Source organism: Capsicum annuum, unplaced genomic scaffold (genome assembly GCF_002878395.1).
Source record: "Capsicum annuum cultivar UCD-10X-F1 unplaced genomic scaffold, UCD10Xv1.1 ctg4174, whole genome shotgun sequence".
In the NCBI taxonomy this organism is placed as follows: Eukaryota; Viridiplantae; Streptophyta; class Magnoliopsida; order Solanales; family Solanaceae; genus Capsicum; species Capsicum annuum.
In genome coordinates, this window is record NW_025849093.1 from 352,769 (window position 1) to 368,631 (window position 15,863).

A 15,863-nucleotide genomic window follows, 5' to 3' on the forward strand; every position below is an offset into this window, starting at 1 on the left:
GTGTCCTAGTTTCGGCCTAGGGAGGCTCTCTCTCAAGAGAAGTGTTCTTTCATCAATATTCAATAACTAATGAGCTAAAACCCTAACATGTTCTATTTATAGAATTATTAAAATAAGAGACAAAAAGACAAAAGTGCCCCTTAGTGTTAAATGAACAAAATGGAGCCCATGGAGTGCAATGGAGAGGCAACTTTGGAGCCCTTTGGACATTTCAACTCGTACACTCCATAGGTTGCATTAAAAATACTCAAAAGCGTCCATCTTCATGATCGTGCTTGTATCACCGTCTCCATCTTGAGAGGAATTTGATCTCAAATTCAAGGCACAAACCAAATGAAAATGGCTCCCAAAACAGTCCACAAAATTTGAAGAAACCGAGAACATCACAACTTCAAGTTTCGGCCAACATCTTCATTTGGAACCTCGGCTTTCTCTCCATCTCGAGATTTGCCTTTGATAATACTCGGCAAAATTGCGAATCATCCCTGGCCATGATAGCACTAGGAACGTTGTTATTCAATGTAGCCACGAAGTTACCTACAGAACACAAACAAATTAGTTGTACAAAAAAGGTCCTCACACTCCCTTTTTATTTCTTTGTCTCTCCTATTCCTCACACTTTAATCTCACAAGTGTTGTATGCTTTCTTGTACTCGGTGAGGTATTGAGAGGTGAACCAAACGTTTACATTGACTCCAAATAATGAAGAGAACACACAAGGACGTAAACACGAAGGAACGGTTCACAACCAACTCACAATCTAGTATATGGTCGCTAACTTGTAAGTTAGTGTTGGAATTAACAAACGAAACTAGCTAACAAGAAACTGAAACTACGAAATGAAAAATTTGTGCCAAAATTGTTTTGTGAACAGTAAAATGATGATGTGGTAGCCAAGTATTGGTTGCGATTTCTACAATTTTGTTTTTCAAATTCTAAGTCTTGACCCATTTTTAATTTGGATTGATGGAATTTATTTTAAGTAGGGAATAATAAGTCTTGGAACCTTTTTCAAGTTTTAAATTTTGAGACTTGACCTTTGCAATACTATTACTTAAAACATAGGCCCTTGTCTCATGGAATGTGGTTGGAAGTAGGTTATAAAGTCTTGAGTGTGTAGGAAAAGTCTGAGTCTCATGTACTACACCTTGAAACTTGGATCTATGTCTTCCAAGACTAACACAATTACAAGCTCTTTTTCTTCAACTTCTAATATTAACAACCACTTTTTCTTCAACAATATATGGAGATGGTGAAGAACACCAAGAACACAACCTTTGAGTCTTGAAGTTCTAAGATTCAAGTTCCCCCCCCCCCCCCCCAAACAACAACACCATCTTTTCAAGCTTAAAATTCACAACAAAATACCCAAAATACACGTTCAAAACTTGAACCAACAACAACAATACCAAAAACAATCGGCCACACTTTGGATTCACTACAACCACATCAACTTTTAAAGCTCAAACTTAGATTTAGAATTCGTTAGTGTTGGGGATGAAGTAGATAAAACTACAAACAACATAACAACAAAAAAAGGACTATTTGATCTAAGTTTACAAGACAAATCTCGGCTAAGACACAACAAGATACAATTTCGACCAAGACAAAAAAAATGGCTAGATTTGCTTTTTTTTGAATTTTCAGTTTTTAACACTTTTTTTTTTGGAATTTTCAAGCAATCAAGCCCAAGATTGATCTTGTGGGAATAAAAACAAGCCATGCTTTGATACCAAATGATATGATACAAACTTGGTACGTATCAAAAACACTCTAAAAATAGACCACAAAGAAGAGCAAAACCGAGAGCAACACAAACACAATTCTTGGGTTCCACAATAACAAGAAACAAGGTGTAACTGACACCAAAAACACTAACAATAACAAGAGATAAACCACTATATGATAAGGAGAACAAAAATAGGATGACAAAAATCAAACAATTACAAGATTACAAGAAAAACAAGAACTAATGGTTTTCCTAGATAACACTAATTAAGACATGAAATGTAGAGATTGATAGTGAGACATACACTACAATAAGAACTAAGAACCTAAAGATATATTAAAATTAAGAACCCCTAAGAATTACAAAAGAAACACCACACTCTTACGAAGATACGAGAGGGATTCAACAACTCAAGAACCATTGTTTTCAAGCAATACACATTCACAAGTGAGTTCACACTTGCTCATGTCCTAGTTTCGGCTTAGGGAGGCTCTCTCTTAAGAGAAGTGCTCTTTCATCAACATTCAATAACTAATGAGCTAAAACCCTAACATGTTCTATTTATAGACTTACGACAATAAGATACAAAATTACAAAAGTGCCCCTTAGTGTTAAATGAATAAAATGGAGCCCATGGAGTCCAATAAAGGGGACCCTTTGGAGACCTATTGACACTTCAACTCGTACACTCCGTAGGTTGTATTCAAAATACTCAAAAAAGTCCATCTTCATGATCGTGCTTGTGTCATCGAAGAAAGGACTTATAAAAGGTGATAAAGAATAGATCTTAGGCCTAACTCAACCTCAAAATCTAGCTCATGAGGGGAGGATTGCACAAGTCCATATGAGGATACTAATTACCCATTCCTTTTTCAATGTAGAATACTTAAAACTCCCCTACATGCCCAGGCATCATTAACTACAGCGTGGACAACATAATATGATGACCCAATATCTAGGAACAAATATTTAGGATGGGTCTAGCTCTGATACCATGTAAAGAATAGATATTGAGCCTAACTTAACCTCAAAAGATATCTCAAGAGGGAAGGATTTCACAAGTCCATACAAAGAGACCAAAGACCCTACATGCCCAGGACTAGTCATCTAGAGTGTGGAGAATATAAGATGGGGGTCGATCATCGAAAATAAATGAATTGGGTTGGCCTAAATCTGATATCATGTAAAGAATGGATCTTGGTCCTAACAAAACCTCAAAATCTAGTTTAGTACAACTTTTATACAGTTGTTTTCAATAATTATCATCAAAGGAAAAACCATGGTTCGATACATCTCTATCCTTCTTCCCTCCTCCATTCGACTTTAATTTTTTATTGATTTCATATGGTAATATGACCCTGTCAAGAAGAAACTCTGAGTCCATTTAAAAGGATTTTCCTTTGGTGTCCTCTTCTTCTTTTCCACATATTCACCAACCGCATTATTAATGTTTTCAACAACAAAAAGACTAGATGGTTGATATAGCCATGGATTATATAGTCTTGGTTGACTATATTTCACTTGGACTATATACCTATTTTTTTATCACATTATCACCACCTATATATTCTTGAAGACTACGCGAGATAATTCCACCAATAGAAACACCAACAAAAATCTTACCTTTGACATTATTACCACTATTAATCGGATTTAACTACACGTGCTCGTGTGCCATATCTTGAATCGATCTTCACACAACCCCTAACCTAATAAAGCTCGCCTTCTAGCATCTTCCTAATATCTCTAATCTTCTAAATATACAAATTCCCTCCACTTAAAATAACCCTTACCCTATCATCAACTCTAGTAATCAATGATCTAACAATCTCATTATCCACCTCTACCCCACCACCATCGCCTCCTTCATTTCTAATGTTCGTTCAACCACTATCACGGCCCTCATTTCAAAAAAAATTCCCACCACCATTACCACCTTTATTTTTAACAATCGTCCCACCACTATCTCGTCTCTTATTTCTAACATCTGTCCTACCACCATAGCAAGGTAGGACAAATTTTAGAAATAAGGGTCGCGATGGTAGTGGCATGAATGTAGGAAATTAGGGCTGAGATGTTGGTAGTAAGGTTGTTGAAAATTAAGGTGGTGATGGTAGTGGGACATATTTTTTAAATGAGGGCCGTGATAGTGGTGGGACGGACATTGGAAATGAAGAAGGCAATGGTGATGGGACAGAGATGGATAATGAGATTGTTAGACCATTGATTACTAGAATAGATGATAGGGTTAGGATTTGTTTAAGTGGAGGAAATTTTAATTTTGAGAAGATTAGAGAGATTAGAAGGACTTTAGAAGGTGAGCTTTCTCAGGTTAGGAGTTGTGTGAAAAGGATTAAAGATATGAAGCAAGAGCAGGTGCAGTTGATCCGACTAATAGTGGTAATAATGACAGAGGTAGGATTTTTTTTGGTGTTCCTAATAGGTGGAATTATCTCGCATAGTCATCAAGAATATTTAGGTGGGGATAATTGATACCAAAAGGTATCTAAAAGAGCACCAAACAGTCCACAATCAAACAAACAGTCCACACACACAAGACACTTAACGGAAACAATAAACACCAACTTAAACGATAGAGATGATATGTAAATTGACATAAAGAGAACTCATAATGCAGCAACTAAAGAGTGTATTAATACTCTAAAACCACTACAAAACAAGTTAACAACCATCACGTTCTTACAGAACACAAGAGGAGCTCGGTTCCCTCAAGCACTCTCATTTCTAGCCGATACACACAACACAAGAAGAAACCATTTATTGTGGTGTCAAATGGTGGTCTACTGTCTTATTGAGAGGAATAATATTTTCAATATTACAAGTGATTTTGAAGAATAATCTAACTAAGAGAAAAATACTAAAGAAACACCTTAAATAGTCTTTACAAGAAGGATTGCTAAATGACCCCTTTGGCCTTAATGAAAGGGGAGGGTGTGGAGTGTTTGGGGAAGCCTTGGGGGTGTATTTTGGGCCCCTAATGTCATCCCCCACATGTCAATACGTACACTCCCTTGGGAGAGTTTACAACAAGCTCAACCGCATCCATTTTCATAAATACGCCTTGAATCCTTTGTAGTTCCCGAGCTTGACTTCTAGTAAATGGTCTAGAGCCTGTGACACCCATATCATCCTCTCCATCTTGAGAGGATTTTGACCTCAAACTCACAGGTTCTTCATATTCAATGTTATCAATCCGTGAGAGGTCACACACGTTAAACATGTTATACACTTGGTATTCCGGTGGAAAGTCGATCTTGTAAGCATTATCGTTGATTCTTTCAAGAACTTGGAATGGACCATCACCTCTTGGCAATAACTTGCACTTTATTTTGTTAGGGAACCAATCCTTATGTAGGTGTACCCACACCCAATCTGCTGGTTCAAGTACAAGACGCCTTCTCCTTTATTGACTCGTTTTGCCACCTCTTGCTTCTTCTTCTCAAGCTGTATCCTTACCTTCTTATGCAAGTTTTTCATAGCTTTGGCCCTCTTATTTCCATCTCAGCTAATAAAAACATCACTAGAAAAGGGATTTAGATCCAAGGGGGTTAGGGGATTGAAGTAGTAGACACATTCAAAGGGCATAATGCTCGTACTCGAATGGATCACCCGATTGTAAGCAAATTCTATGAGAGGTAGGTGATCTTCCCAAGATGTCAACTTACCTTTAACCATGGAATGTAGAATGGAACCCAAGGTTTGATTCACTACTTCCGTTTGGCCATTGGTTTGTGGGTGGCAAGACGTAGAAAACAATAATTTAGTTTCGAGACTACCCCACATTAACTTCCAAAAATGACTAAGGAACTTAGAATCCCTATCACCTACAATGGTCCTTGGGATGTCGTGTAGCTTAAAAACATTTTCAATAAACAAAAAAGCTACACTAGCCACATCTTACCTATTTTTGCATGGAATAAAGTGTGCCATTTTGGAGAAACGATCAATGACAACAAAGATGCTATCCCGACCACTTTGAGTCCGTGGCATCCCCAACACGAAATCCATAGAAATATCAAACCACGGGAGTGATGGAGTGGGAAGTGGGGTGTATAACTCGTGAGGAAGGAGCCTCAACTTAGCACTCCAACAATCCATGCATTGGCCGCAAATTTTGACAACATCTTTGCACATCCTTGGCCAATTGAATTGCTCCTCCAATATCTCAAGGTTCTTATCAATTCCTAAGTGACACATGAGACTGCCACTCTGTTCCTCCCTCATAAACAACTCTCTCCAAGAGCTAGAAGGTACAAACAACCATCTCCCCCAAAACAAAAACCCATCAAAAATGGCATAAGGACTAGACTCCAAGGGCCTCCCCCTACCGACTTAACTTTCCCTAAATATAGGAGCGAAGTAAGGGTCCTCGGGATACAAAGATTTGAGGCTCTCAAACCCCATTATCTTGGACGACAAAGTGGGCGCAAGAACATGCTTTATAGATAATGCATCGGCTACCACATTATCCTTCCCCCTTTTGTATTGATTCACATAGGGAAAGGTTTCAATAAATTCAATCCATTTGGCATGCCGTTTGTTAAGTTTATCTTGTGCCCGAAGGTTCTTCGAGGATTCATCATCCGTTTGGATTATGAATTCCTTGGGCCAAAGATAGTGTTGCCAATTTCCTAACGCTCTTACCAACGCATACAACTCCAAGCCATCGTAGAGTATTTTAGAGTTGCTCCTTTGAGGTTTTCACTAAAATAAGAAATGGGATTTAAATCTTGCATCAAAACAGCCCCTATGCCTACTTTACTAGCATCGTATTCAACTTCAAACATCTTATCAAAGTTAGGCAATTACAACAACGGTGTTGAAATGAGCATATATTTCAAGGTCTTAAAGGCCTTAGATTGCTCCTCACCCCACTGGAAAGGTTGGTCCCTTCGGATGATTTTGGTCAAGGGGCTTGCAATGGTACTAAATCATTTGAAAAATCTCTGATAAAATCTTGCCAATCCATGGAAGCTCTGAACTTCACCCACGGTTTTTGGGGTTGGCCAATCTTTAATGGGGGTTATCTTGGATTCGTCTACTTTCACTCTCCTCGAGCTTACAACAAATCTCAAAAACACAACTTTATCAACACCAAAGGAGCAGTTTTCAATATTACCATACAAATTTTCTTTCATAAGAATATCAAACACACTATTTAGACGCAAGACATGATCAATAAGAGACTTACTATAAACTAAAACATCATCAAAGTACACGACCACAAATTTGCCAATAAACGGCTTCATCACATAATTCATTAGCCGCATAAAGGTACTAGGATCAATGGTAAGACCAAATGGCATGACCATCCACTCATATAGACCAAATTTGTTATTGAATGCGGTCTTTCATTTATCACCCGGTTGCATACGAATTTGGTGATATCTTCTCCTAAGATCAACCTTAGAAAACACACAAGAGCCATTTAGTTCATCAAGCATATCATCTAGCCTAGGAATAGGATGACGATACTTTATCATAACTTTTTTTATGGATCAAAAGTCCATGCACATTCACCACATCCCATCCTTCTTTGGCACAAGAACCACCAGGACCGCACATGGACTCATTCTTTCCTTGATATATCCGTTGTTGAGGAGGTCCTCAATTTTCCATTGGAGTTCCTTTGTATTCGTGTGGTTGCTCTTATAAGCTGGCTTGTTTGGTAATTGAGACCCCGAAACAAACTTAATTTGGTGCTCGATTCCTCAAAGTAGAGGAAGTCCTTGCGGCAACTCACTTGGGAACACATCATCAAATTCCTGCAAGACATTAGAAATAGAAGATGGAATAGGGGAAGTGGATGGGTTAGCATTCAAAATATGTGCCAAAAATAGCATGTGAGTAGTATCATCATACTTTTTGAAGAGGTCTCCCTTACAAGCCAACATTACAATCGAATCCCTACCCCTCAATGATGAAACTCCCACTTCGTCCTTATACTTCCCACTCTCGGGTTCCTTCTCTCTACCCACAGGTTCTTTTCCTTTCTTTTCTTATGCTGGAAGATTCTTCATTTGTTGATGTGCCTCAGACACTTATGATGGTTATAGTGGTGTGAGGTTGTACTTTTAACCTTTGAACTCAAAGGAATAATAATTGTTTTGGCTTTCTTGCTTGGTCGACCTATCATATTGCCATGGACGACCCAACAAAAGGTTACAAACTTGCAAAAGAATGATGTCGTAAAGTACCTTATCCTCATAATTTCCAACCTTAAACCGAATCACCACTTGATGAGTCATCTCCAAATCTCCACAGTCATTCAACCTTTAGAGTCTATAAGGACTCGTATGTGGAGTAGTTGGTAACTTCAAGTTATTCACTATCGAGGAACTAGCTACATTACCACAACTTCCGCTATCAATAATCAAGGAGCACACACTCCCCTTAATGAGGCACTTAATAAGAAAGAGGTTTTCCTATTGGCTAAGATCATCCAACTCTTTTCTAATTATAACTCTTCGTACCACATAATTAGGCACTTCAAGTTCACCTTCTTGAGGCCAAACCTCTTCTTTCTCATCATCACTAGGCCTCTCAGACTCCCCTCTCTCTCCATCTTGAGAGATTCATCATTTTCAGCCCCTTTAAGTCCCAATTCTTCCCCCAAGAAATATAATTTCCTTTCTCTCAATATCACATTGCTCCAATTAGGACACGTACTAGCCTTTTTTCCTCATCCATGGCATTTGAAACATTGAAATCCCTTGATTTTGGAAGAAACATTCGACGTTCCCTCAAGATATGGAGGAGGTGGTTGAGTACTCTTGCTCATGGGTGGAGGGGTCTTGACAGGTTGTTGTATGGATTTATTCCACCCAAATATGAGGGAGCCACTTCTCTCCCCTTGGTCCAACCTAAGGGCACTTGATAGGCTTTGGTTTTGTAGGCCGACCTTTCCTTGTTCTCTCGTTCAATCTCTAAAGTCGCTTGAAAGATCCCTTCAATAGTTTCAAACTTATGAAGTATCATGTGTGTAGAGATTTCCTTGTTTAGGCTGACCTTGAACCGGATGATATCATGGCTCGCTGACCTTGAACCGGATGATATCATGGCTCACTTGTTCTCCTCTATGATCAAGTTTCAAGATGAGTTGTTGAATCTCATCATACTAGGCTGCCACACTTTTGTTTCCTTTCTTCAAGTTGTAAAATTTTGAAAGGAGTTCACATTGATATCTTTTGGGATGGTACCTTTGCCTCATAAGATACCTTAATCGAAACCAAAGAGGGGGTTACCTCCTAATCAATACGTTGCCAAAGCATTTGGCATACTCTCACCACATGGTATCATATCCCTCAAAATGAGCAATGGTGTAGCAACTCTTTTTCTCCTCCATAAGATCATTCACTTGAAAGACTCTCTCGCATGTAGATTCCCATACGAGAAACTCTTCGGGATCACTTTCTCCCTTAAAGATTGGAAGCCCTATTTTGATAGTATTGAGGCCAACATCCCTTTCCCTAACACCTTGGCCGCCCTACCTTCAAGCTCTCGGTTCTCTCTCAGGTCTATCCTTTTACCTCTCATCCCCTCTTCCATAAAATAAGGATCATCATATATACCATATCCTCCCCTTTTATTTTCTCTCACAAATCCCTCTTCTTGCATTGGCGGGTTTCGGACATTTGGAATTTGGTATGGTGGATTGGCATTTAGTGGTGAAGTTCTTTGGATTGGATGATTTTGGTTTGGAAGAGTCGGATTTAAGGGTGGCATTTGGGTTCCAAGCTAGTCATGTGGGACTTGGTGATGTGGGGAATGGATTGGTCCATCAAGGCCTCGACCTTGTGAGTAATAGTTGGCTTGAGTTATAGCATTTAGTGGACACATTCTTTGGTGCATGGCTTCGGGGGTAATGGTTGGGGATGTTCTTTGAGGAGTTAAGGGTCGAGAACTACGTTGGCTTTCTACCCTTTCCATCTGGCCACTAATAGAGGCCACTTCCACTCCCAACTTATCAAGACCCATATTCACTCTAGCCACGTCCTGATACAAAGATTCAAGATTAGCCCTAAGAGCATTCAAAAATTTTGGTCCATGGTTTGTACATTGGAAGTTTCGGGTTCCATGTGTAATGGTTCCGTTTGCCAATGTACCTACAAAACAAACAAATGTTAGTTTAAAAATATCCTCACACACTCTTCACACTTGGCTTTCTCACTTGGCCCTTCAAGTGTTGAAGCCAGTTGTCAATCCTTGAGTGCTTTGGATGAGTCTACTCTTGAGTTAGAATGGATTTCGGTTTTGAAGACTCAAAGAAGTTTCATACGCACTTGAACCAAGAACAACTATGAATGGTAAATGAACAAATCACCACAAAGAACGTTGACACGAAGACGTACTCGAAAACTAGTTGACAACTTAGTAGGTTGTTACTTAGTTGACAACTAGTGTAGGAGTCAATAGAAAGAAAACTAATAGAGACAAGAAAAGAAACTTGGAAGGTCCTATGACTTGATTTTGTTGTTGATGTGGCCCACAAGTTTTATTTTGGCCATTTGGTATTATTGTTTTTGTTTAAGTTTGATGTTGTCCCACTTGAATGACTCAATCTTGATTGTTTGGTGAGCGTTTTTTGATTTTTAAAGTGAAAAAAAACAAGACTTGGAACTCTTTTTCCAAAGGTCAAGGTGTCAATAAGCTTTTCATCAACTTGCACCAAAATGGCAAAACATATTTTTGGCTTTGGTTTGTCCCTTCCCCCTATTGGATATTTTTTAAAAAGGTTTGACACCCTTTTGGCAAGTAAGCTTTTTAGGAGGCCCTTTGTCTATTTGCCTCTTTGATGTTGTCTTGAAACTAATTCCAATACAAACACAAGACCTTGTGTAACAACCCGACGTCTTCTTAGCTAAATTCCGTCTATGGAAAGTCTAAGCATTAGCTTTTAGAAAGATCTAAACTAATTTTCATGTGGAATTTCCTATATTTCAACCTTTCATTACGTAGATGACTGAATTAGCTTTCCAACGATATAAGATTCATCCAAAATGGACCCTCGGTGAAGAAGTTTGGAATAATTTAAAGTTCCAGTTGTAAACATCGTCATTTTGGTGTATAGCAAGTCGCGGAGAGGGTCAAATTGACAATGGTCAAATTCCAGTGGGGCTCTACGATGGTAGTGCATCGCGGAGGCACTCAATTTCCCACTCATCGAATTCTAGTAGACCACCACGATTGTGGCGCGTCGTGGTGGTACCTGAAATCGGATTTTTACGTTTAAATTTCCAGTTACGTTTAGGAGTTATTAAGGGTAATTTTGACTTTTTCCTAGCCATTAAAAACCGTCCAAACAAAGGATTTAGGGTATGTTTGAGAAACTTAACCCTACATTCATCAAAATCACCAAGAATCCTCTTTAGAGCTTCAAACAAGAACTTCAAAAACTCAAGATTCAACCGTGGGTTTTCAAAATCGATTGAAGATTCGAAATCCCTGAATCATAGGCTTCAATAAACACACATTATTTTCCTATTTTTAGGTACGCGGGATTTTTCTAAAAATCTCATGGGCATAGAAATCATGATTTTAAGAAAAAGGTTTTCAGATTTTTGAATACATTCATATTTTAGCAATCTTGACCATATTGTTTTGGTCTTTTGGCCATCCCCAAATTGATTTGAAGTTATATATATATATATATATATATATATATATATACATATATATATATGTATGCATATGTTTTATGATTTATGAATGAATGGAGAGCATGCCACATGTGAATCCCTCTCTTGGTATGATTTTTCCAATTTTATTAGGATATGGATTGTTTTGAATACATCTTGGAAAGCATGATATGAAATATCTTGATTAATGCTACAAGTTGATTTATGGTTTTGAATTCGAAAAAAAGGGTTGTGCATATTGATAAATGTTGAAAATATTCATATAATGAAAGAGTGCATGATTTTGCCAAAAGGACATGACCACCATATGTTTGAACAATCTCAGCATAGTTTTGACTTGTGTTCTTGGAACATGAAATCTTTTATATTGTTTGCATATTCGGGTGGTCTGAACTGTGTTTTAATGAAAGAATTATGCATGATGCATTATGGCTAAGAAATAGGACCTGCAAGTCTTGGTGTGATGATACCAATTCAGATTATCCCTGAATAATTCAGAACAGATTTAATGCATATTTGAAATCAGACTTTTAAGATGTTAAAAATAGAAACATGCATGATTTAGAACAGGATAAAATTGGGGATAAAGAAAGTTTAGGTGGTTCCCCGAAGAAGGCGTGAGTATTAAACAACTCATCTCCTAAAACCGTGATTTGCCGATTCGGGTTTATTTATTACGCTGGCCTAGAGCCATGTGGCGTATCAGATTCAGGAACACCAACGCTTGCGGCAAACTTGGGTTGGGGGCTTCCCCGCCGAAGCAATGGCGGATTCTATACCGCCCGTGGAATATAAGAATTGTAAGGGAGTGCCACCTAACTCAGAAGTAATATACAGATCAGAACTTGTATTGACAGGCAGGTTACATGTTTTTCAGAAATGCGCCCATGTGTTTCGAAAGTCACTTGATGTAAATGTTTTGACAAAGTTGTTTCCCAAACTATGTTATTCACATATACTCTTTATTTTTGATTGCTTTGTGTACCAGTACATCTATGTTGACCCCCCCTTTTCCCTCCATGTTCCGAGGCTCAGTCTAGGGGTCCTGAAAGACAGTACATTCGTCAGATAGAGTTGTAGTGATTAGTTGGTTAACCTTCTCTATTCCAGAAGGCCCTTCTTTCAGATTATGTCCCTTATTATCATTTGGGTCTACTGGGGCCTTGTCCCAGTTTTCAGACAGTTGTCAGATTTTCCTAGTAACGCCCCACAATTCGGGCTACAATATAGACCATAATTTTGATGGGTTGCTAATCCCAAAGCCATAAAATCCTACGCCAATATGGCATGTTAATTATTGTGTAGCATGTGAATTCGCTCAAGCTTCAATTTAGACCATAGAGGTCCTTCAACTCAAGGATGAGTTGGAACTATTTTGATCGACTAAGTTTTAGTAGATGTTGTAAAGTGTGTCAGCTTTCATCGACCATAACTCTCTGTATATGGAAGCCTACTATGTGTCAAATGATAGGTATTCGAGTTAGCTTTCCAACGATACCAATTTGGCTAAAATCCGACACCCGAGCAAGAAGTTATGGCCCTTCAAGGTTATAAGCGTCACCTAACCAATCGCCCAAGGCCACTGGAAAGCATAGGCAATAATCTAGGCGGCGCCTATCTAAACATAGGCGATAGCCTAGGTAGCGCCTATGCAAAATAGGCGATAGCCTAGGCGGCGCCTATGTGAACATAGGCAATAGGATGGGCGGCGCCTATGTATGGAATTGTGGTGATATGAACACTCCGTGTTGAGGACAAAGTGGTCCTTTTCCACCCTTACTTATCCCTAAAACACGATATTTAGTTCCAAGGACCCCAAAATACATATTCTTTCATCAAAAGTGCTCAAGATTCTCCTTAGGGTTTCAAAATAAAAACCCAACTAGTTCAAGATTTGACCGTAGGGGTTCAAAGATAATTATATATTTGGAATCACCAATCCACAAGCTTCAAGAAACATCTATTATCCTTGGAAATAGAGGTACATGGGGTTATCCAAAAATCAATCTCATGGGCAATTTAAATCATGTTTTTCAATAGGGGTTTTGAAATTATGAATATAGTTATGTTTCGAATGCTTTAATGATGTTGTTTGGTCTTATAGGCGTTTCCTCGAAATAATTTGATACATTGTATATGTAATGGCATATGATTTGAGATGATGTTAAATTGCGAGCATGAATTATTTGGAATCCCTCTCTTGATATGATGTTTTAAATTTTCATATGATGTGAATGGTTTTGAAATCATCTTTAAAAGCATGTCATGAAATGTTTCAAAAAGTTCTATGAAATGATATGATTCTCGACTTTCAAAGAGAGGGTTGTTTTGTTCATATTGAAGAATATTGCATATGATGATTGAATAAAGAGAGTGATATGATATTGATGACTTGCAAGTCGGGTATCACGATACCCTATAAAGTATGATATGTGAAGGATTATAAGGTGAGTTTAAATACATTGATTCTAAATGAGATAGGTGGTTGCTCGAAGAAAGCATGAGTCAAATAATTCTACGCTGGAAACTGTGTTTGCCGACTTGGGAACTTGGTACCATGCTTTGTGGTCTTGGGTACTTGATATTATATTATCCTAAATTGGGATTATGGTTAAGAGCCATGCTTTGTGATCTTGTGCACTACCATATTTGATTTGGGCCGAGACACCATACTTCATGGTCTTGTATGTCTTTCCCTCACTTATACTCTAATCTCGGCGGCAATCGAGGTTTGAAAGTTGGTGTAAATTATGTAGGGTATTCCACCTAGCTCAGTTGCATTTCATTATTGTGGAGAAAAGCTATTGCATTACACCCACGTGCTTTCAATTGATTTGATACGAAATTTCTTTATAACAGCTCTCAACTATATTCTGTAAAAATATTATGTTTTACTTTGATATCTCTGTGTGCCTGTACTTTTGTGCTGACCCCCTCCCCTCTCCAACCTCTCAGGTTCAGAGGCCCAGTCTAGGGGTTAAGAGAATCAGTAGAACTTTCAGACAGAGCTGTAGAGGCAAGTGGTGGGCGTTCTATGTTTCAGAATGTCTTATGTTCTGCTGTCCTTTTATCTTATATTCAGTTTTTGGGTCTACTGGGGGCCTTGTCCCAGTTTTGAGAGACATCGTTTCAGTCATTTGTTAGAGATTTTCGCATATAGTTGTTCAGAGGATAATTGATGTTGAGGGAACATGATCTCCCCTTTATTTTCTATTTTCATATTTATGACCATTTTTCTGAATTATTGTGTTTTTCCGAATTTCTTTGAGCATATGAATTAGGTGCATGATTACCAGATAGATAGGGGTGTTTTGGGCTCCAATGGTTCAAAATGCTCGTCACGTCCAAGCCCTGGTTCGGGCCATAACAAACTTAGTATCAAAGCACGGTTCATGATCCTAGGGTGTCTGCGAAATCACGTCGGTTGAAGTCTTGTTTATGAGTGTGTAGCACGCCAAACTTATAAGCAGGGGGCTACTAGGCGTTTAGGAAATGTTTCCCTTCTTTGTGATTTAGTTCATGCTTCAGATTCTAAACTATTCCTTAATCAATAATCACTTATGTTTCAGAAACACAGTTATGCCTGTACGTCGTATCATCTATCAGAATGCTCAAGTAGATAAGGCCCATCCCACCCATGGTATGCATACCCGTAATCGGGCTCACACTCCAGAATTTGTCCCTACTTCAGGAGTCCCTCCAGTTCCAACCAGTTCACCTCGGGCTTCGTGGACTAATGCCAGCAGTCCCTCAATGGCTTAGGGAGATATTTTAATTGCAGAATTCAGACAGTCTATTTATATGCTGACATAGTTGGTAGCCAACTACACTAAATGATTGGAATATATTGGGTCTGCACCTGTTGCACCTAAGGCTACTAGAGTCGGACATTTCATGAAGACGAACCCACTAATGTTCACTGGCACCAAGGTGGAAGAAGATCCACAAGAGTTCGTGGATAAGATGGAAAAGATCTTTAAGGTGATGCATGTGGATGAGGTTGAAGGGGTGGAGCTAGAAACCTATCAGCTCAAGGACATTTTGAGTCAGTGGTATGCCGACTGGGAAAATAAAAAAGGTGAAAGTGCTGAGCCCATAGTTTGGGGCGAATTTGTGGAATCCTTCCTTGATTGATTCTTTCCTCTGGAGTTGAGGGAGGCTAAAGCGGAAGAGTTTATGAATCTGAAGAAGGGAAGTATGAGTGTCCAGGAGTACACTTTGAAATTTAGTAAACTAGCCAGCTATGCACCAGAGTTGACTAGTAATATGAGGGCCCGAATAAGGAAGTATGCATCTGGCCTTACTGATGACCTGGTACTTGAGTGCCAGGGGGCTATGTTGAATAAGGAGTTAGACTTTCCTCAACTGACCGTTCATATGCATAAGTGGAAGAGAAGAAGAAAAAAATTGCTGAATCTAGAGAGAAAGACAGACAGGCTCAGAGAGCTAGATCTATGGACCAACACCAGAGTCAG